The 24,406-nt window shown below is 46.2% G+C and overlaps 1 long non-coding RNA gene across 2 annotated transcripts in view; it reads left to right on the top strand.

Moving 5' to 3' along the window:
- The first annotated feature begins 9,054 nt into the window (after positions 1-9,054).
- LOC129702088 (uncharacterized) overlaps positions 9,055-24,406 on the top strand; it is a 62,016-nt gene continuing 46,664 nt past the window's right edge. For both annotated transcript variants that reach the window (XR_008724317.1, XR_008724319.1), the window contains exon 1: positions 9,055-9,302. This is a non-coding gene — a long non-coding RNA (uncharacterized LOC129702088). The remainder of the gene's footprint in view (positions 9,303-24,406) is intronic.

A 24,406-nucleotide genomic window follows, 5' to 3' on the forward strand; every position in this document is an offset into this window, starting at 1 on the left:
TTTCCTAAAGTTCAGAGGTCAGAAACACTGACTAAGGTCATTCTAACTCTGGGGTTCCCAACCCTTTTTCGTCCTGTTTACCTCTGCCAACTTTAATAGCACATAACAATGTTATTTCACTTATGTATGAACAACTAATGATGAACAGATCATTATACCAGAACCAAACACAATCAGTCAATGAGAAAATATATGTTCAGATCCAGAATCAACAAATTTACCCCCTGGGTAGGCGAAATTTACCCCAGGTTGGGAACCCTTGGACTAATGTCACTCCAGCTCCTGTGTAGGCAGAAGAATTCCAGCAGATTCACCATTGAGGATCTTCTGTGTAAAAAATTTTTCTCATCTCAGTCCTCTACACCAACACAGTTGAAAAGATTTCCCACCCCACTTCCCCCAACCTGCCATGCAGAGGAGTATGAACATTGGGACGACACAGTGGCCTGGTTTAAGGACTGCTGCCTCGTGGCTTCCAACAAACTGGTGCCATCTGTGGAGTTTGCATGTTTTCCCTTTGACCATGTGCATTTCTTCTTTGGTGCTCTGATTATCTTCCACATCCCAATACATGCGTGTTGTAGATGAGGTGGCCACCGTAAACTACCCCAAGTATGTAGGTAATTGTCACAACTAGGGCATCGACGGGGGAGGATGGTTGCAAATTTGGATTTGTAACATAACATAGAAATATAGAAAATAGGTGCAGGAGTAGGCCATTCGAGCCTGCACCGCCATTCAATATGATCATGGCTGATCATCCAACTCAGTATCCTGTACCTGACTTCTCTCCATACCCCCTGATCCCTTTAGCCACAAGGGCCACATCTAACTCCCTCTTAAATATAGCCAATGAACTGGCCTCAACTACTTTCCGAGGCAGAGAATTCCAGAGATTCACCACTCTCTGTGTAAAAAATGTTTTTCTCATCTCAGTCCTAAAAGATTCCCCCTCCATTGAGGATGGGGAATAGGGTGAATCTTGTCTGGAAGTCCACATCTCCGATTACCATGGGCATGGCCTCAGCACTCGTGAGTAAGGAATTGCTCCTCAGGCAATTGAGGACATTCAGAGTGTCTCCGAGGATCCTCCAGTGCTTCTACGCAGCGCGGTGGAAAGCATCTTGTCCGTTACCATCTGGTTTGGGAATTGCTCCGCCAAGGACAAGAAGGCTCTGCAGAGAGTAGTGCGTTCGGCCGAACGCACTATGGGCACTTGCCCCCCCTGCAGGAACTATACATCATGAGGTGCAACTCCAGAGCCAACAATATCATGAGAGACCCCTTCCACCCCTGCAACGGACTGTTCCAGCTGCTACGGTCAGGCAAACGCCTCCGTTGCCATACGGTGAGAACGGAGAGGTTGAGAAGGAGTTTCTTCCCAGAGGCCATTCGGACTGTAAACGCCTATCTCACCAAGGACTAACTCTACTGAACGTTTTTCCTTCCATTATTTATTATGTAAAAGAATATGTGTGTTATGATTGTGTTTATAGTTTGTTTGGTTGTTTGTCTTTTGCACAAAAGTCTGCGAGCATTGCCATTTTCATTTCACTGCACATCTCGTATGTGTATGTGACAAATAAACTTGACTATCCTTAAACTGTGACCCCTTGTTCTGGACTTCCCCAACATCGGGAACAATCTTCCTGCATCTAGCCTGCCCAACCCCTTAAGAATTTTGCAAGTTCCTATAAGATCCCCCCTCAATCTTCTAAATTCTAGCGAGTAGGATTAGTATAAACTTGGTGGGCCACATGGATGTGCAGGGAATGGAGAACTATGGATCATGCACAGGCAGAAGAGATTAGTGTTCGGCACAAACATTGTGGGCTGAAGGGCCTGCTCCTGTGCTGTACGTTCTATGTTCTTTGCTCAATGTTCTTTGATCTACGACTGCTCATTTGTTACTCATATCCAAGGTTTTATTCTAACATTATTTATTTAGCTGTTTTCTCCTGTGTGTTGCGTTCCTGCAAAAGAAAGCACAATTGATTTACTCTCAAATACTGCAATTTTGATTGTGATATAGAGATGAGGAGATATAGAATCTGCAAAAGGCTCCCCACTTCACATTTTAGATGGGATTAGATTTAACTCTATACATAACTATGTATAATATCATACTAGAAAATAGATGCAAAACCTAACCAAAATTATAAATATTTTTTAAAGTTACAATGAGGAACTTCAGATGCTGGTTTCCAAAAAAAAAGGCACAAAGTGCTGGAGTAACTCAGCAGGTCAGGCAACATCTCGGGAGAATATGGATAGGTAACGTGTCGGGCCGGGTCTGATGATGGGTCCCTACCTGAAACGTCAACTACCCATGTTCCCCAGAGATGCTACCTGATCTGCTGAGTTCCTCCAGCACTTCATGCTTTTCAAAGTTTCCAATCTTCATTTGAAATATGTTTTCACCAAGGACATTAATGATGACGCCGTAGAACAAAATGTCTTCTCAAATTATCTTTATAGAAACATGGAAACATAGAAAATAGGTGCACGAGTAGGCCATTCGAGCCTGTACCGCCATTCAATATGATCATGGCTGATCATCCAACTCAGTATCCTGTACCTGCCTTCTCTCCATACCCCCTGATCCCTTTAGCCACAAGGGCCACATATAACTCCCTCTTAAATATAGCCAATGAACTGGCCTCAACTATCTTCTGTGGCAGAGAGTTCCAGAGACTCACCACTCTGTGTGAAAATGTTTTTCTCATCTCAGTCCTAAAGGATTTCCCCTTTATCCTTAAACTGTGACCCCTTGTACTGGACGTCCCCAACATCTGGAACAATCTTCCTGCATCTAGCCTGTCCAATCCCCTAAGAATTGTGTAAGATGCCCCCTTAATCTTCTAAATTCTAGCGAGTACAAGCCGAGTCTATCCAGTCTTTCTTCATATGAAAGTCCTGACATCCCAGGAATCAGTCTGGTGAATCTTCTCTGTACTCCCTCTAAGGCAAGAATGTCCTTCCTCAGATTTGGAGACCAAAACTGTGACACAATACTCCAGGACTTCTCACCAACATCCTGGACAATCTTCCTGAACCTAGCCTGTCCAACCACCAAATAATTGTGCATGGTTTCAAAAGATTATCCCCCCTCAATCTTCTAAATTCTAGCGAGTACAAGATAGACACTAAATCCTGGAGTAACTCAGCGGGACAGGCTGACATCCTGGGGAATCAGTCTGGGAACCGTTTCTGTCACTCCCTCTACACTGCCAGATTGCCATTCCTCAGTATTAGGAGACCATACAGAACACACCTTTGTCTGGTCTGGTCATTCCCAGGTAGGCCTGTATCTTTGCAAAAGAACCTCCGCTCACTCCTCACAAATTCAATATTATTCCTCGCAAGATTAAGTCACAGGATAGGCAAAGCATTGCAAGTTTTGGCAGATGATGGACACGTGCGCTGGAGACAAACTCAGCGGGACAGGCAGCATCTCTGGGGATGCCACTTTATTGTCACATGTAAAGGGCCTGTCCCATGACCATGCGACTGCATGCAGCAAGCACGACCAAACCGGAAGCGGGGGCTGTGCGGAGGTCGAGTGATCCCGTACGAGTTGACGTGAAGTTCGCGCTAGGCATACGCTGTCAAGACGCTGCATGCGTCATCGAGATGGTGCACACGCCCGTCGAGGTGGTGCGTACGGCGTCATGCGGTGACCGTCCGTTGCCGCGCGGAATTTTTGGACAGTGTCAGTTTTCGGAGCCCCGCACAACTCCATACGGCTCCTGTGATTGAAGTGGGACCGGCCCCGCAAGGCCGTACGGCTCAAGCGATCACGTTAGGTTGCGCTTACCGTATGCAGTTGCAAGCTCGTGGGACAGGCCCTTAACTCGGTACAATGAAATTCATTGTTTTTGCATACAATCTGAAGAAGGGTCTCGACCCAAAACGTCACCTTTTCACCAGGGATGCTGCCTGGCCCGTTGAGAAACTCCAGCTTTATGTCTCTGTCCGGTAAAATCATACAGCAGACTTCACCTAGGCAGAGCGTAGAGTCGCCATGTTTCTGGCACCGACAAAGTGAACCAGTCCTGTTGCCGCATGTGGCCTCAGTGACCCTCTCAGTGTCTCCCGATCCTCTTTGGTTAGGCAGCATCTATGGAGGGAAAAGCTGGAAGACGTGACAGGTTGGGACCCTTCACCTCACCCCCCTCCCTCCCGTATCCAGCTTTCTCCCCCCTTCTCCACTCAGTCTGAAGAAGGGTCTCGACCTGAAACTCCATCTGTCCATCCCCCCCCACAGATGTTGCCTGACATGCCGACTCCCTCCAGCACTTTGTTTTTCTTTTGCACACGAGAAAGCACTGTGCACCACCCATCAGACATCGGAAAGATGAGGTCCATGTGTGATAAGTGAAACAAGATCACCTTGGCTCGGACTCACAGAACTAGTTTCCAAGAGCAGTTTTACAGTCAGCAAAGGGAACTTTCATCCGCTCACTTTGGGTGTGTTGCTAACACGATTCCCGCAGCTCAGAAACAACATCTGCATAACACAGGACTGAGGAAAATAGCATGCCCCATGCTGTGCTCATTGAAATAGAAAATTACAAGAATATTTCACAAAATTTCCAGACTTTTATATCTCGGCGGTAAAACACAAGATCACTTCCACACAAAATGAGCCCCGCAGCTGTGAAGAGAAAAATCAGCCAAAAGAAATAAGCTGTGATTTTTATCTATCAATTATTAATATTACGGGCATGAACATACGAGTGCAATTTGAGTACATGCAGGTTGGAGTGTGCTCCTAAGAGAATTACAGGACTTGGATCCTGAGAGCATGTTGAACATTGGATTATATTTAGACTGAGAGAGGAGTTTAGATGAAGCGATAAGCCATGTGATCAAGACAATAACCGATCTCTCTGATAGTCTAAGGTATAAGAAAAATGTGTAAGAAGGAACTACAGATCCCGGTTTACGCTGATGATAGACACAAAATGTTGGAATAACTCAGCGGGACAGGCAGCATCTTTGGAGAGAAGGAATGGGGTGACGTTTCGGGTGGAGACCCTTCTTCAGACAGACTGAAGGGTCTCGACCCGAAACGTCACCCCATTCCTTCTCTACAGAGATGCTGTCTGTCCCGCAGAATTTTGTGTCCATCTTAGGTATAAGATAAATTTTGACAGGTGATATGATGATGTTTCTCCCAACGGCATTCTTTTAGTCTCCCACACTCTATCATAAACCTTTTAGTCTATGCTTTAATGATTCTGCTATGATCTATGCTCTTCTGAATTCCTTTTCCACTCAAGGTCAACAACAACCTCAATTCAGGGCTATGGTGACCTCCATCTGATGCCAATATTGTCTGGATATTAGTTCTTTGCCTTGTAAACCAAATGCAGGGAAGAGAGGAAATAAGAGCCACAATAACAGCACAAGAGAACAACATCCCACTGGCCTATCTCCTGATCGCAAACTTTACGCGAGATGGGATTTAGATGGAATGTCTTCTAAACCCAGGGACATGATGAAAATGTCTCCTATAACTCAGTTTCGTTTAGTTTAGAGATACAGCATGGAAACTGTCCCTATGGCCCACTGAGTCCATGCTGACCATCGATCCCCGCACACTAGCACTATCCTACACAATAGGGACACTTCACAATTTTTACTGAAGCCAATTTACCGACAACCCTGTGCGTCTTTGGAGTGTGGGAGGAAACCAGCGCACCTGGGGTAAACCCACATGGTCATGGGGAGAACGTGCAAACTCCGTACAGACAGCACCCATAGTCAGGATCAAACCTGGGTCCCTGTTGCTGTAAGGTAGCGCTGCGCCATCGTGCCTTCTTCTCTGGATGGCAGAGTCTCGCCTGATTTTCCTGCCAAATTCTCCTCACAAGATCCTTCCTCTATCCCTGTGACAATATCCCTGTAATTTATGCATATGAGCGGAGCTCATTCTCGCACATGCTCAGTAAATCAGTCAGTGACCTTTGACTTGGAAATAAATCATTTTCCCGTTTTTGATTCCAACACGAGTGCGTGTGCAGCCATCTTTCTCTGTACATTATATACTAGTTTACTTATTTTATAAGCAGACACATGGTGGCATCAGTGAAAGTGAACATTTGTGAATCAAATGGACACTAAGATTTGAAAAGCTTTCAGGAATCAATGTTTCAACGCTCAGCGACCGGACTTGCTGCATGCGTGAGTGAATGCAGGTCAGAGAACACACAAAGATAAGACGCTGCGTGTAAATCAGTGCTGTAGGAGTCGAAGTTTAAAGCGACGTGCCGTGAGAGTCTGCGTAAAGATAAAATAAGCTAGTAAGAGTGAACGAATACTTTGATATTTCAAAATGGCGCAAACCAGTCCATCTTTCCACGTGACCCCACCACCCAATCTAAAGCTCAAAGAGAACAGGGTGGAAGAGTGGAAAATGTTTAAACAAATGTATGAAAATTATGCAGTGATAACAGAACTGGAGAAGAAGGAGAAACAGTAACAAAAAGTAGTATTCCTGCATACTGTTGGACCGGAGGGCGTGCAAATCTACGATACCCTGGCGTTCGAGACGGTAGCAGATGAGACAGATGTGAAAATCATCATCGACAAGATGTCTACCATCATAGGAGAGACGAATGAAACCTATGAAAGATTTGTTTTCAATAAACGAGACCAGAAATCAGGGGAACGCATCGATTCGTATGTTGCAGAACTGAAGGAGCTTGTTAAAACATGCAACTTCTGTGATTGCCTGAAAGAAAGCCTCATTCAAGATTGCATCATCATTGGTATTGCAGACCAGTCAACTAGGAAGACACTCCTTCAGAAGAGGAATCTGACACTGCAGGGGACTGTGGACATATGTAGATCCTCAGAAGTAACAGCAGCACGAATGCAGGTCATCGGGGAAGAGCCGACAATACACAAGGTTGAACGATTCAAACCGAGGGTAAAGATGGTTGATTTTCCTTTGCAGAGGAAGAATCAGGGACTAGTCAAGTGCAAGTTCTGTGCGAGGATGCATAAGCGCAGGAAGGAGGAATGCCCAGCGTATGGGAAGGACTGCAACAAAGAGGATGACATATCCACTTTGCCTGCTGCTGCAAGCCAAGGAAAGAGAGCACGCAGAAACGGGGTCTGCGCAAGGTCGTAGAGACATCTGACACAACGTCCATTTCCGACACAGAGTCTGTGAGTTGCATTGAGATCAATGCAGCTGGAAACAATTCCTCTTCAGGCCTATTCGCTGAGATGCAGGTCGGCACAGAAACCATCAAGTTTCAGATTGACTCGGGTGCCAGTGTTAATGTGATTCCCAAGCATCTTGTACCCAACAAAGAGGACATTAGATGAGAGAAAATCGCCTTAAAGATGTACAACAGATCCAACCTGCTGGTAGAAGGTAGGGCGAAAGTCATACTCTGGAACGAGATGAACAACAAGAAGTACCGTGTTCACTTCATAGTGGAGGAGGAAGGCTGGCTCATGCCACTCCTGAGCGGCAAAGCAGCACAACAGATGAAACTCATCACGGTTCACTATGAGAACTTCAAGAGCCTGAATGCTATTAGCGAGGCTGGCTCATTACTCAAGAGCTCCAAAGATGTATTTGAAGACGAAAGACCTGGGAGACTGCCTGGCGAGGTAAAGTTGGTAACTAGGACGGAGGATGTGACCCCATCACAGTGTTCTGCAAAGCCGGTACCCTGTAGCCACGAAAGGAAGGTCAAGATTGGTCTCATGAAGCTGGTCGAGCAGGATATCTTGACTAAAGTCGAAGAACCAACTGAATGGTGTAGCAGGCTGGTCATTACGGAGAAAAAGGACAGCACAGAGTTGAGGTTCTGTGGAAGGAAGAGGAGGAGCCAGAGGGCTGGGAGAGAGGAGGAGCCAGAGGGCTGAGGGAGAGCTCCATTCATTCATTCCAATTTTGGGCAGTCTGCATCCCGGTGGCCTGAACATTGACTTCTCCAATTCCTGGTAGCCCTTGCTGTCTCCTCCCTTTCTCAGCTCTCCCTCAGCCCTCTGGCTTCTCCTCTTCCTTTCTTCTTCCCGCCCCCCCCCCACCCTGCATCAGTCTGAAGAAGGGTTTCGGCCCAAAACGTGGCCTACAAATTACGTTGTCGGCACTTGGAATATGCCCACGGTAAAAATAACGGTTGTGGGTTCACAAGGAAATGTAGAACCAAGGAACCGCAGATGCTGGTTTATCAAGGAAAGGCACAAAAGCCTGGAGTAACTCAATGGGTCAGGTAGCATCCCCGGAGAACATGGATAGGTGATGTTTCTGGTCAGGACCCTTCCTCAGACCCACTGTGTTCAGACCCTTCAGACACTTCTTCGGACATTCTTCAGAAACAAGAGAGTTGTGAATCAGTGAAATTCTCTGCTTCAGAAGGCGGCGGAGGCCAATTCTCTGGATGCTTCCAAGAGAGAGTTAGATAGAGCTCTTAAAGATAGTGGAGTCAAGGGATATTGGGAGAAGGCAGGAACTGGGTACTGATTGTGGATGATCAGCCATGATCACAGTGAATGGCAGTGCTGGCTCGAAGGGCTGAATGGCCTACTACTGCACCTATTGTCAATTGTCTATCGAGTCACTGTATGTCATGTTGTCACTTGCGGGTGGAGTACCAATGCAAATTCCTTGTATGTGAATACTTTGCCAATAAACTCATCCATTCATTCATTCATTCAAGAATGGTCTCGACTCAAAATATCATTTCTAACGTTCTGCAGGGATGCTGCATTACTCCGGCATTTTGTGCAGTTCCCTGAGATCACAGTAAATTTGGCTTCAGATTTTCTTAAATCTCCATAGATGCTGCCTCACCCGCTGAGTTACTCCAGAATGTTGTGTCTACCTTCGATATTTTAACCAGCATCTGCAGTTCTTTCTCATGCACTTTGATCATATTCCCTGTAGGTGGCAGCAATGATCAAAGCTACATCTCAGCCCCCCCCCCCCTGGGAGATTCTTACTGCCTCAGCCTCAACCTTTGGAATTCTTATCCCTCTAAATGTTTTACTTTCCATCCTGCCTAATGAAAATTATTCACAATCTATGCTTATCTCACCATGCTCCAAGCGCCTTTGTATGTTTAGTACGCTGAACCCGCCTCATTCACAAAGGTATCAGTGTCAGTGATAAAAGAGGAAACAGGTTACAGCAGTAATTTAACCAGTGCCACACTGTTATCACTCTCCCACAACCTCTCTGATGGCATAGAATGAAACCGGCTCCTCTGAGTTCACTTCTATGGCAACGTGCAACAACAGATCACCGTCAAAGGATTCCTTCTTCTGAATTTAAAGTAAGATTTGGTTTGTCCTCATTTCATCTTACCATACTTTGAAATAGTGTGTAAAAGTGTCAGGAAGTCATTTCTTGACTTCTTCGATTTCTCTAATTTCAAGTAACTGTTGCATGCATTCCTCCCTCCTCCCCTTCCCCCCCCCCCCCCCCCCCCCCCACCTTAGGTGTCCTACTAGTTCCACTGTTCGCATCTTCGAATCCCCTGAAGTTAGCACATCTTCCACAGCCAACAATGGGCCATTATGGATCCACCCATCCGGAGGCCCTGGTTTGTCCTGGCCCTTTTCTCGCCTCCCGTCCCAATCAGCCCGAAACGTCACCTGTTACTTTTCTCCAGAGTTGCTGCCTGACCCTCTGAGTTACTCCAGAATGTTGTGTCTATGTCAGGAAGTCATATTGCCTTCTAAAACTTTTATTGGAGCGCATTGCCTTTTAGTTGGTCAAAGCAGGGCAGGACTTTGACTGTGAATGGTAAAGGCCTGGGGTGTGTTGTGGAGCAGAGGGATCTAGGAGTAAAGCTACTTAGTTCCCTGAAAATGACGTCACAGGAGATAAGGTGGTAAAGAAGGCTTGTGGTACATTAACCTTCACCAGTCAGGCTATTGCGTATAAACGCTGAGACGTCATGCTACAGTTGTACAAGGTGTTGCTAAGGTCGCATTTGGAGTATTGTGTGTAGGAAGGAAATGCAGATGCTGGTTTACACTGAGGATAGACACAAAATGCTGGTGTAACTCAGCGTGACAGGCAGCATCTCTCTCTCGAGAGAAGGAACGGGCGACGTTTTGGGTCGAGACCCTTCTTAAGACGTGTTCAGTTTTGATGACTCTGCTCTAAGAAAGATGCCATTAAGCTGGAGAGAATACAGAAAAGATTTATGAGGATGTCGTCAGGAGTTGAGATCTGAACTGTAAGGAGGGATTGAGCAGGCTCAGATGTTAGTCCTTGCAGCACAAAAAAGCTGAGGAGTGATCTTATAGATGTGTACAAAACTGTGGGGGAAGTAGATAGGGCGAGTGCATTGTCTTTAACCCAGAATAAGAGGATCAAACACCAGAGGACATAGGTTTAACATGAGAGATGAAACATTTAACAGGAACCCGAGGGGCAACTTTTGCACCCAGAAGGTGGTGAATGAGCTGCCAGATGAGGTAGTTGAGGCAGGTACTATAAAGGCATTTATAAGACACTTAGACAGGTGTATAAGATGTTGGTGTGGCCACATTTGGAGTCTTGTTTAAGAAAGAACTGCAGATGCTGGATAAATCGAAGGTAGACAAAAATGCTAAAGAAACTCAGCGGGTGAGGCAGCATCAATGGAGCGAAGGAATAGGTGATGTTTTGGGTCAAGACCCTTTTTCAGACTGATGTGGGGGTGGATGGGAAGAAGAAAGGAAGAGGCGGAGTCAGTAGGCTGTGGGAGAGCTGGGAAGGGGAGGGGATGGAGGGAGAAAGCAAGGACTACCTGAAATTGGAGAAGTCAATGTTCCTACCGCTGGGGTGTCCAAGCAAAATATGAGGTGCTGCTCCTCCTATTTAGGTGGGTGTCACTCTGGCCATGGAGGAGGCCTAGGACAGAAAGGTCGGATTCGGAATGGGAGGGGCAGTTGAAGTACTGAGCCACCGGGAGATCAGGTTAATGCGAACCAAGCGGAGGTGTTGGGCGAAGCGATCGCCAAGCCTGCGCTTGGTCTCACCGATGTAGAGCAGTTGACACCTAGAACAGCGGATGCAATAGATGATGTTGGAGGAGGTGCAGGTGAATCCATGCTTCACCTGGAAAGACTGCTTGGGTCCTTGGATGGAGTCGAGGGGGGAGGTAAAGCGACAAGTGTAGCATTTCCTGCGGGTGCAAGAGGAGGGGGTGGTTTGGGTGGGAAGGTACCCACGCCTACCTCCGTCTACCCTCACGGCCAACTACGGTCTGCCCACAAACCAACTCCGAGTAAAATGTTGCAATTGTTTTCATCCCGACTATTTTTTTTTACTCCTGGACATTTTTCATCGGGCTGTAAAAAAAACGTCCCGACTTGCCTGATGCCCCGTAGAGTACCTACGGCAAGCATAACGAGCCGCTACGATATATCTACGAACTCCTACGGACTAGTTACGAACATTCTGTGAGTTTGAATCAGGGGAAAACTCGGGAGAATTTGTGAATTACCTCGTGAAAGTGGGACAGGGCCCTTAACTGTGCAGTAAGATGGAAGCCGTTTAGATGGAATGAGGATGAGGATATGTGAGGATGTTGCCAGGACTCGAGAACTGAGCAGAGCTGAGCTGAGAGTGAGACCACACCTGGAGTATTGTGTACAGTTTTGGTCTCCTAATCTGAGGAAAGACATTCTTGCCATAGAGGGAGTACAGCGAAGGTTCACCAGACTGATTCCTGGGATGTCAGGACTTTCAGATGAAGAAAGACCGGATAGACTCGGTTTGCACTCGCTAGAATTTAGAAGATTGAGGGGGATCCAGAACAAGGAATTGAGGGGGGAATCCAGAACAAGGGGTCACAGTTTAAGGATAAGGGGGAGGAAATCTTTTAGGACCGAGATGAGGAAAACATTTTTCACACAGAGAGTGGTGAATCTGTGGAATTCTCTGCCACAGAAGGTAGTTGAGGCCAGTTTGTTGGCTATATTTAAGATGGAGTTAGATGTGGCCCTAAAGGGATCAGGGGTTATGGAGAGAAGGCAGGTACAGGATACCAAGTTGGATGATCAGCCATGATCATATTGAATGGTGGTGCAGGCTCGAAGGGCGGAATGGCCTACTCCTGCACCTATTTTCTATGTTTCTATGTTTCTATAGGGAAAGATTGGGCAGGCTAAAACATTATCCCTTGGAGCACAAAAGGACTGAATTGGCTTTCATCGTTATCTGGTGGAAATGGGAGACATAAACCCACTGATTGCATCAAATTAATTGGTTAGCCATCAACTGTATCTAAAATAATCCATACTTTCAGTTGTAGCATTTTCAATTCTAAGTACGTAAAGCTGTCACTAACATGGATGGACATTTTGTAGAAACATTACAATGCTACACAGGAGCGCATGTATTTGTATATATTAAATTTGATTTAAAAAGCCTGAGGTTTGAATAAGAGCTAACCATAGAGGGAGAGGTTGTGATGATATATTATTGATCGCAGCACAGAGTACACTAAACCTGCCTTATCCTGAGTCTGTTCCACTGAGTCTGGGTATGTTGGATTAACTCATTATCCAATACAACTGGATTTCCCCCAAATGCATTATTAAAATAGTTAAAATTACCCTCACTGTGACGAACCTCTCAAAAGGACTTCAGTCCGTTGCCTTTCTAATTAAACACATGCACTTTACTCTTTCCTCTGTGTTTCTGAATAGCTTGTCCAAATAGACATAGAATGCTGCATGCAGACAGTAAAAAGTTTGCTACATGGCAGCGGAATCCTGCATTTTGACCCCTCTGTGCTGAACATGTCCTTAGATTCGTAATAGTTTGACTTATTTCACAGGATAAAATCTTCAGCTTTATTGATCCTGTATTTCTGCACTGAAATGGGACAGCCAATTTGTACGCCGAAAATCTCAGTGTAGAAGGGGAGACCCTTCCGTCATTCTGGAGTCAAATGTTCCAATCCCATCTCCAAGGTATTTTGCGCTTCATGCATCTACTGTATAATGCTCTAATTTATGTGTCTACCTCTTATCATCATGAATGAATGGCTTATAGTAAAGTTAGTCATATTTCTAATAGTTGAATACTGTAAAAAATGATTTCTGAAAGGGAATGAGGGTTAGAATAGTGTGTGATAAATGAGACTGGTGATGTGTGGCATATCTAGTTTAGTTTAGTGTAGTCTAGTGATACAGTGCAGAAGCAGGGTCCTTCGGCCGATCGAGTCCGCACCGACCAGTGATCCCCGCACTTTAACACTACCCTGCACACACTAGGGATATACGTTTTCACATTTACATCAAGCCAATTAACTTACAAACCCGTTTGTCTTTGGAGTGTGGGAGGAAACCGAAGATCTCGGAGGAAACCCACGCAGGTCACAGGGAGAACGTGCAAACTCCGTACAGACAAGCACCCGTAGTCAGGATCATAGAAACATAGAAATTAGGTGCAGGAGTAGGCCATTCGGCCCTTCGAGCCTGCACCGCCATTCAATATGATCATGGCTGATCATCCAACTCAGTATCCCGTACCTGCCTTCTCTCCATACCCCCGATCCCCTTAGCCACAAGGGCCACATCTAACTCCCTCTTAAATATAGCCAATGAACTGGCCTCAACTATCCTCTGTGGCAGAGAGTTCCAGAGATTCACCACTCTCTGTGTGAAAAAAGTTCTTCTCATCTCGGTTTTAAAGGATTTCCCCCTTATCCTTAAGCTGTGACCCCTTGTCCTGGACTTCCCTAACATCGGGAGCAATCTTCCTGCATCTAGCCTGTCCAACCCCTTAAGAATTTTGTAAGTTTCTATAAGATCCCCTCTCAATCTCCTAAATTCTAGAGAGTATAAACCCAGTCTATCCAGTCTTTCTTCATAAGACAGTCCTGACTTCCCAGGAATCAGTCTGGTGAACCGTCTCTGCACTCCCTCTATGGCAATAATGTCCTTCCTCAGATTTGGAGAGCAAAACTGTACGCAATACTCCAGGTGTGGTCTCACCAAGACCCTGTACAACTGCAGTAGAACCTCCCTGCTCTTATACTCAAATCCTTTTGCAATGAAAGCTAACATACCATTCGCTTTCTTTACTGCCTGCTGCACCTTCATGCCTACCTTCAATGACTGGTGTACCATGACACCCAGGTCTCGCTGCATCTCCCCCTTTCCCAATCGGCCACCATTTAGATAATAGTCTGCTTTCCCGTTTTTGCCACCAAAATGGATAACCTCACATTTATCCACATTATACTGCATCTGCAGTATAATGTGGATAAATGTGAGGTTATCCATTTTGGTGGCAAAAACGGGAAAGCAGACTATTATCTAAATGGTGGCCGGGTCTCTGGCGCTGTAAGGCCTACTGCTACTGCTACCGTAGTCAAAGTATGAAAGTAATTCCTGAATTCTTAGTTCCAAAGATGGTTTAGAGAACTGGTGAATGCCATTTGTTACGATATTCTACAAAAGGATGGACTCGGCCAGTTAGGTAAACGTTGGTGGTGAAGAAGCTTTCAGAAATAATAATCTAAGATAAAATGAACAGACATTTGGACAAAAATGGATTGATAAACACGAGTCAACAACGATTTAATGAAGTTCGCATTAACCAACCTGATCTCCCGGTGGCTCAGCACTTCAACTCCCCCTCCCATTCCAAATCCGACCTTTCTGTCCTGGGCCTCCTCCATGGCCAGAGTGAGTTCCACCACAAATTGGAGGGGCAGCACCTCATATTTTGCTTGTGTAGTTTACACCCCAGCGGTATGAACATTGACTTCTCCAATTTCAGGTAGTCCCTGCTTTCTCCCTCCTTCCCCTCCCCTTCCCAGCTCTCCCACTGCCCACTGTCTCCACCTCTTCCTTCCTTCTTCACCCCCCCCTCAATCTGAAGAAGGGAAGAAGGGTCTTGACCCGAAACGTCACCGACCCTTCGCTCCATAGATGCTGCCTCACCCGCTGAGTTTCTCCAGCATTTTTGAATAACCAATGATTTATTGAAGAAATGTTGCGTTTGGCTAACTAGAGTAAGAGCTTTTTTTAGAGGTTACGGGGAGGGTGAAGGTCGTTCTTGTTATATTGTACATATGGACTTTAAAAATATATTTGATAATTATCATGCACAAAGCTTGCTATCAGATTTAAAACCCATGGGATAAAAGAGGCAGTGACAGCAAGGATGCAAAATTGTCTGAGAAATGGAAAGAATTTTAGTGTTCTTATTTTCAGAGAGTTGGGCTTGCTGGAAGTCAGATGTTGTTATCGACATACATTAATGATTTGGACGGCGTACGGGCATAATTTGAAGAATCGCAGAATATATTAAACTTGTATGAGTAGCAAAGAGGAAGAGAGATAATAAGAGACAATAAAAAGAGAGGCTGGTGAAATGTGCAGGCATATTGGAAACTAAATTGAACACAAAAATTTGTGAGGTGATACATTTGGTGGGACCAAATGTGAGAGGATTATAGTTAAATGAACCAGTTTTAATGGGATACAAATAGAAGGAGACCGGTTGTGTTTGAACTCAAATATTTGTTTGTATAAATGGAGCGGTACGATGCCACAGCGATAGAGTTGCTGCCTTCCAACCGCAGGGACCCGGGTTCGATATTGACTACGGGTGCTGTCTGTATGTTCTCCCCGTGAGCTGCGTGGGTTTTCTCTGGGAGCTCCGGTTTCCTCCCACACTCCAAAGGCGTACAGGTTTGTAGGATAATTGGCTTGGTAAAATTGTCCCTAGTGTGTCGGGTAGTATTAGTGTGTGGGGATCACTGGTCGGCGCAGAGTCGGTGGGCCGAAGGGCCCGTTTCCTCGCTGTATCTCTCAACTAAAGAAATATAATTTTTTTTAAACCGTCTATAAAGCATAAAGGATGTTGAGCTTTATAAATAGAAACATGGAGTGCTAAATCTGGGGCGTTATGTTGAACTGACATAGAACATTAATTTTGTCTCTGTTGGAGTATTGGATTCAGTCCTTGGGTACTTACTATACTTTAGGAAAGACTTAAATGATTTGGAGAGAATGCAGTGAGATTTGCAAGAATATTTGCAGGATGAAAGGATTAAAATCTCACGGATAGATTATAAAAGCTATAATGATAATAGAAAAGGTTATAACTGATCAGGCAGCGTCTGGGGAGGGAGACCTTTCACCAGAGCTATAAGAGGTTTTGTTCTTCTCCCTCGAGCAGAAAGGTCATAGAGATTTGCTGGATGTATTTTAAATCCTTTGAGTTAAGATGTAGTCATTTGAGTGCCGTTTCTAATAGATTATAACTGGAGGGCACTGGTTCAATGCTTTGCCAGAAGACCCAGATGTGACACAAGGAAATATGCAAGGAATTGGAATGGGTTGGATGGGTTAGTGAAAGACACAGATTCAACTTTCAAAAGTGACTTAGATAAATATTTATAGGAACAAAATTCCTGGGAAAAGGTGAGGTGTGAGGTTAACTGGATTTCTCTTCCCAATCAGATGCATGGCTCCATCCCTGGCCTATTGATCTATATCTTATCCCTAACTTGAATCAGCATCAGCTCGAGAGGAGTAAAGGAAAGGCAAAAGCAATAATGATTATCAAATACCTGCAGAACATGCTTCAGCATTCGGTATGTGGCTGTAACAGGTATAGCTTGGACCCAATAGCAGCACAGAATCAGGCAGGTATAATTGGTCATGAACTTTATTACGATACTGTAACACAGAGTAGTAACACAGGAATGGGTACACCGTACTCACACAGAGGATCAGGATTGAGCGAGGGTTCCAAAGAGGGGCAGGCAGGAGACGTAGTCAGGGTAGCGGAAGGTCCGGTAACCAGGAGATCCAACACACGATGCAAACAAACCAGCGAGGGACAGACGAAAGGAGAGTTGAAGCCAGGCAGGAAGTCGAGGAGCCGTTGCAGGGATACACCAAACAGCCCAGGAGAGAGGTAGACAGAAACCAGGCGGTACGGGACGAAGGCCGTGGACAGAAGGCTGAGGTGATATCCGGGAAGACGACAGGACGGAATGGTCAGGGGCAGGCAGGTTCGAATCCGTGTAGTCAGTCGGGAAATCGCTGGAGAGTCTTGCATGAACGCTGAGAATAATCTGGCACTGTGTGAATGGTGAGGAGAATCTATATACCGGGTTAATTGGTGATCAGAGGCAACTGAGTGCAACAGGTGAGGAGAGTTGGGCTGATGAGAGGGGAGTGGCAGGCATGCAGGTGAGGAGAAGGAGGGGCCGGTGGAAAAGTACTGGGAGGTGAAGTGGAGAGGGCAGACTGACAGTGGCCAGCAACTCAACTCAACTCAACTCAGGATCAGATACTTCACCTTGCCTTAGCTTATTTGTGACTGAAACCCACATCCATTTCATCTTTTGACTGGCCTAATTTCCAACATTTAAAGCTTGAGCTGGTTTATAAGTCATAGGAGCTGACAGGCCATTTGGCCCATCGGGTCTACTCTGCCATTCAATCATGGCCGATCTATCTTTCCCTCTCATCCCTATTCACCTGCCTTCTTCCCATAACCCTTGACACCTTATGGGCCTGTCCCACTTAGGTGATTTTTCAGGCATCTGCCGGTGACTGTCAAGTTGCCGGCAGTAGCCTGGAAAACCGGCAACTGGAACGGCGACTGTCACGGTGCAAAGCCAAGGTGATACAGACGCACACCGCGATGAGCAGGAAGGTTGGCGCTGTAATTAAGACGGCTAAACCACAGTGTATGGTAAGTCCTTTAAAAGAGGGAGGGGGTGTGTGGTGGAGAAGGGGTGGAGATAAATGTTAAGAAGCCAGCCAACATTTAAGAAGGCAGAGATTCACGGCTGTGAAGCTCGGCGGACATTTAACATTACCGGTCGGTTATCCTTGGTTCTGAAAACTACTGCTTACGTGTTTTTTCCCCCTAATGAGCCAATGAAATTCACCGGTCATCACCGGTTACAACCTACAAGAACCTAAGAGAACCTTCGACTTCCTGGCAACCTACTAGGACCTCCTGGCGACCCACCTAAGGCACGAGAATTCTCGCTACTCTCCATGGCGGCTTCATTCTTAGTCGCCGCTAATTTTTCAACATGTTGAAAAATTCTCGGCAACCATAATGAGGCCGCGACTAGTTCCCAGAATGTGGAAACTCCTTACGGCCATGAAGGCAACTCCCCGGCAACCACCCGCGAACATGTGGCGACCGCATAGTCTCCTGCAGTCGCCTAAAAAGTCGCCCAAGTGGGACAGGCCCATTACTAATCAAGAATTTGTCTTGAATCAAGAATCAAGCCTTGAAAACACCCAATGACTTGGCCTCCACTGCCGTCTGTGACAATGAATATATGGTTCCACTAGGGGCGCTGCACTGGCAGCAGCCTCTACCTACAGCCTGTATGTCATTTCTATCTTTTTTTAATTATTTTTAGTTAGTCCAAAGTCTGTTTTAAGGGGAAGCTTTTACTTTTCTATGTGGGGGAGGGGGGCAGGGTAAGGGGGAAACCATCTCCAAGTCCCTTCCTGGCAGGGACGCGACTATTTCTCCGAGTCACGTCCTCGCCCCCCACCTCGTGGCCTACCAGCTGGATCGGAGCGGCCTTTCCTGCCGGGGACCGGAAACCGGACCAGGGCTGCTACAGCAGCGGCGCAGCGCTGGAGTCAACGCGGAGCGGGCGATGCCGACCTGGGTCGCCGTTTGGAGCTCCGGAGCGTTGGGCCATTGCTCCAACATCGTGGAGCTCTGGTGCGGAGAGCTTCCAACGCGGGCGGCGCTGACCGCCATCGTGGAGTCCTGGGGCGCCTTGCAGAGGGTCTCCAGCGGCAGTCTCCACCCGGCGCGGCCTGTGGACTTTGGAAGCCGCCGACTCCGGTAGGAGGGGGCCGACTCTGTGTCCACGCCGCTGAGGACGTCCCGCAGCCCCGAAGTCGGACTGGTATCATCCCGGCGTGCGGTCCTGGTCATCGGGCCGCCCGTAGCGGCAACTGCGGAGGGCTTGGGGAGACCCTGACCACGGGGAACAGTGGAGGAAGAAGATGGTGACTATGGTGCCTTCCCACACAGTGGGAAACTTTGATTCTGCTGTGTGGGGATGTTTTGTGTTAAATTCTATAGTGTGTTGAGTCCTGTTTATTTTTATTGTATGGCTGTATGGGAATTCATTTCACTGTGCCATCTGGCACATGTGACAATTAAATCTATCTTGTATCTTGTATCTTGGTTATATGGTTATTATATGGTTATAGGTTCACCACACACTGGCACAAAGAAATTACTCCTCATGTACATTCTAAACATGTCCTTTTATTCGGAGGCAATACCCTTTGGTGCTGGACTCTCCCACTAGTGGAAACATCCTCACTGCATCCTCTTTATCCAGGCCTTTCACTATTTGGTAAGTTTCAATGAGGCCCCACCTCATCCTTCTAAACTCCATCTACTGATCATAATATGAATGTTTACTTCATGTCCCATTCACCCATTACTCCGTTGTTCTCTGATCAGAATGGGCTTATGATCTGGAAATGTTTCTGTATTATGGTTTCCCATCAATTGTTTTCAAATCTCTCCTTTAAGGTTTTCCTACCTCTGTAATTTCCTCCAGCTCTGCAACTCTCAAAGATGCCTTTGCGGCAGATGTTTCCGGAGGTGCCGCTGAGAAGCCGAGGCCAGGGCATCGGGGGCTAGAGCCTGTGGCCAATAGAAATATAGAAAATAGGTGGAGGAGTAGGCCATTCGGCCCTTCGAGCTTGCACCGCCATTCAATATGATCATGGCTGATCATCCAACTCAGTATCCTGTACCTGCCTTCTCTCCATAACCCCTGATCCCTTTAGCCACAATGGCCACATCTAACTCCCTCTTAAATATAGCCAATGAACTGGCTTCAACTACCTTCTGTGGCAGCGAATTCCACAGATTCACCACTCTCTGGGTAAAAAATGATTTTCTCATCTCGGTCCTAAAATACTTCCCCCTTATCCTTAAACTGTGACCCCTTGTTCTGGACTTCCACAACATCGGGAATAATTTTCCTGCATCTAGCCTGTCCAACCCCTTAAGAATTTTGTAAGTTTCTATAAGATGGCCCAGGGTCTGCGGAACCAGTGGCTGGGGCCTGGGTCGGGGCCACGGAGGAGTCTGGAGAGGACCCCTGGCAGAGATAGTGGAGAGGCCGGTGCGGCATCTGAAGATGGCGCCGGCTGAAGGACGAGGACAGGGACCACGTGGAAGAGAGGACGCCGCTGCCGAGGGAAGTATCAAAGGAGGACGTGGCGTGGAGGAACTGCCGTGAGGGAGGGAGAAGAACAATGGAGGACTTGGCATGGGGGGCTGTTGTAAGGGAGGGAGAAACAAAGGGGGACTTGGTGGGGGGGGGCGGTGGAGAATTTGTAACTTTGTAATATATAGCTATATTTAAGAGGGAGTTAGATGTGGGACTTGTGGCTAAGGGGATCAGGGGGTATGGAGAGAAGGCAGGTACGGGATACTGAGTTGGATGATCAGCCATGATCATATTGAATGGCGGTGCAGGCTCGAAGGGCCGAATGGCCTACTCCTGCACCTAATTTCTATGTTTATGTAAGTGCCCTTAATAGGCGACCATTTGCATACCTTGGGTAAGCAAGCAAAGTATTCAAACTGTGACCTGTCACATTCAATTCAATTCAAAGATCTTTGGTTCCCCAATTCAAGTATCTTTTGTCTCCACTGTTGCAATCTCTCTGTCATTTGTGGCAACGCCTTTGATTGTCTGAATTTAAACTCTGGATTTCCATCAAAACTTCTCCAGCTAAGCCTTCTCCCTTATTTAATAACTATCTTTGAAACCTACCTCGTTGATCAAAGCTTTTGGACATCTATCCTACGATAATGTTAAGTGATTGATGTTATATGTTGTTTGATAATCATTAAGAATTTTATTATGTGTCAGGCATTTTATAAATGTAAGCTGCTTGATTATTGCTGGGGGAGTTGGTGCAGATTAGAGACTCATGAGTGGTAATTATAAAAATAAGAAAGGGAATATTAATAGGGGAGAACAGCGTTCCATAAAATATCTTTGAAATCAACATGGGACTAAGTTATTAGATATTGTCATCAGGGGTTGTATTGTTAATGAAGCATAACAGGGGTTAATTAAGGTCATAGTATTTGTCCTACCTGACCCCCCCCAATAACTAAAACCAAGACATGTGAACAAATTCAGAGCATAATAGACCACCCACTGACTCACTTTGTTCTTTGTGTAATTTGTATTTACATCAATATGTGTTTACATTTTCTGTGGGCTTCCCTCTCTGAAGAGCTCTTTGCTGAAAATATAACAATAACAGATAATACTGTGAGAGAACAGTGCTGCGGTCTGTGTCCCTAATATTATTTTATAAATAGTGGTAAAGGGGCTGTCCCACTGTACGAGCTAATTCAAGAGCTCTCCCGAGTTAAATTAAAAAACTCGTGGCAAGCACGTAGAATGTACGTAGCGGGTACGTCGGAGCTCAGGACGTCTCTTAGCGGCTCGTAACGCTAACGGCAGGTATTCGGGAAACGCGGTAATCTCGGGAGGACACGTGAAGATTTTTCAACATGTTGAAAATTGTCCACGAGAGCCCCGAGTACATACGAGCAGCTATTGCCGTAATTCTCCGAGTTCGCATCAGGGGAAACTCGGGAGAACTCTTGAATTAGCTCATACAGTGGGACAGCCCCATTAGGCTTTGCATTAATCTCAAGGATTACTTCAGACCCATTCATTTAGAGTCAAAGAGTTATACAGTGTGGAAACGGGCACTACAGCCCAACCTTCCCACACCGACCAACATGTCCCATCTACATTAGTCCCACTTGCCTGTTTGGCCCATGCCCCTCGAAATCTGACCTATCCATGTACCTGCTTCTAAAGCATTGCGATGGTCCCTGCCGCAACTACTTCCTCTATATATGGGGAGAACAGATGAAATACGAAGGTAAGCTAGCCAATAATATAAAAGAGGATAGCAAAAGTTTCTTCAGTTATATAAAGAGCACGAAAGAGGCAAAAGTGGACGTTGGACCGCTGAAGAATGATGCAGGAGAAGTGATAATGAGGAATAATGAAATGGCAGACGAGTTGAATAACTTTTTGTCATCGGTCTTCACAGTGGAAGACTAGAAATGTGCTTGAAATTCAAGAGAGTCAGGGGGTGGAAGTTAGTGGAGTGGCTATTTCTAGGGAGAAGGTGATTGGGAAGCTGAAAGGGCTGAAGATGGATAACCCACCTGGGCCAGATGGACTGCACCCTAGGGTTCTGAAAGAGGTGGCCTTAGAGATTGTGGAGGCATTGATAGAGATATTTCAGGAATCATTAGAGCCAGGAGTGATCCCAGAATGTAGGAAAATTGCCAATATTACCCCGCTGCACAAAAAGGGAGCAAGGGAAAATAGTGGGAACTATAGGCCGGTTAGTTTGAGTTCAGTGGTTAGTAAGATTTTAGAGTCCATTATAAAGGATGAGGTTACGGAGTACTAAAAAGTTCATGATAAAATAGAACAGAATAGAATGCCTTTTATTGTCATTCAATCAAGCAAAGGTTTGAAAGAAATTGTGTTCCCTGCAGTCATAACAGCAAAAACAAAAAAACAGACAATTAGCACAGTTTCACACAAACATCCATCACAGTGAATCTCCAAATACCTCCTCACTGTGATGGAAGGCAAAAGTCTTATCTCTTCCCTGTTCTTCTCCCGCGGTCAGGCAGTCAAACTGCTGCGTCGAGGTGATCGAGGCTCTTGATGTTAAACTCCCAGCGGGCGATGGTAAGTCCCGCGGCCGATTAAGCCGCGAGCGGCGATGAAAAGCCCTGCGACGGGCCAATTCAAACATCGCGATTCGGGGCGGGTGAAGTTGCCGTTACGGGAGCTCCCGAAAATCGGTCTCCTACCAAGGACCTGCGAGCTCCCGATGTTAACGTCCACAGGGCCTGCGGCCAAAGCCTCAGAAGCTCCGAAGTCGGGTCGCAGCCACAGCGCCACCACAGCCTCCGAAGTCAGCCAGCTCCATGATGGTAAGTCCACAGGCTCTGCAACCGGAGCCATCAGATTGATTCCAGTTGGAGGCCACCGGCTCCACGATGTTAGGCCCCAGCAAAACGGAGACACGACAAGGAAAAGGTCGCGTCCCCGTTCAAGGAAGAGATTAAAAAAGTTTCCCCCACCCCCCACATATACACAACTAAAAATAAACCAAAAACATACTCCTAACAAGACAAAAAAAAAGACAAAATGAAAAAAGACAAACGGACTGCAGGCGGCGAGCCGCAGCTGCTTAGGCAGCACCGCCACTTCCAGTAACTAGGCCAAAGTCAGCAGGGCTTTGTGAAGGGAGGTCTTGCTTGACAAATTTGTTGGAATTCTTTGAAGAAATAAATAACAGGACAGACAAAGGAGAGTAGATGTTGTTTGTTTAGATTTTCAGCAAGCCTTTGATAAGGTGCCACACTGCTAAGGAAGATGCGAGCCCACAGTATCAAAGGGCAGATACTAGCATGGGTAGCAGGTTGGCTGGATGGCAGAACACAAAGAGTGGCAATAAAGGGGGCTTTTTCTGGTTGGCTGCCAGTGACTAGTGGAGTTCCGCAAGGGTCGTTGCTGGGGCCGTTACGCTTCACGTTGTATATTAATGATTTGGATGAGGGGATTAAAGGCTTTGTGGCAAAGTTTGCGGATGATACACATATAGGTGGAGGGTAAGGTAGTGTAGAGAAAGCAGGGACTCTGCAGAAGGACTTGGACAGGCTGGGAGAGTGGGCAGAGGTGGCAGATGGAATATAGTGCACCAAAGTGTGGAGTTACGCATTTTAGTAGTAGGAATAAAGGCGTAGACTCTTTTTTAAATGGGGTGAGAATCCAGAAATAGGAGGTGCAGAGGGAGTGCTGGTGCAGGATTCTCAAAATGTTAGTCTGCAAATTGAATCAGTAATAAAGAAAGCAAACTCAATGCTAGCATTTATTTCAAGAGGGCTTGTATACAAAATAGTGGCTCTATAAGGCGCTGCTAAGACCGCATTTGGAATATTGTGAACAATTTTGGGCACCGTATCTAAGGAAGGATGTGCTGGCTCAGGAGAAGGTCCAGAGGAGGTTTATAAGAATGATCCTAGGAATGAGTGGGTTAACCTATGATGAGCGTTTGTCGGCACTGGGCCTGTACTCACTGGAGTTTAGAAGAATGAGGGGGGACCTCATTGGAACATACAGAACAGCTTGGATAGAGTGGATGTGGAGAGGAAGTTGCCACTAGTGGGAGAGTCTAGGAATAGAGTTCATAGTCTTAGAATTAAAGGACGTTCTTTTAGGAAGGAGATGAGGAGGAGATGAGATGTGGATATTTTTAAGGCAGAGATAGATAACTTTTTGATTAGTACAAGTGTCAGAGGTTATGGGGAAAAGGCAGGAGAATGGGGTTAGCAGGG

This window comes from Leucoraja erinacea, chromosome 12, assembly GCF_028641065.1.
Source record: "Leucoraja erinacea ecotype New England chromosome 12, Leri_hhj_1, whole genome shotgun sequence".
Lineage (NCBI taxonomy): Eukaryota > Metazoa > Chordata > Chondrichthyes > Rajiformes > Rajidae > Leucoraja > Leucoraja erinaceus.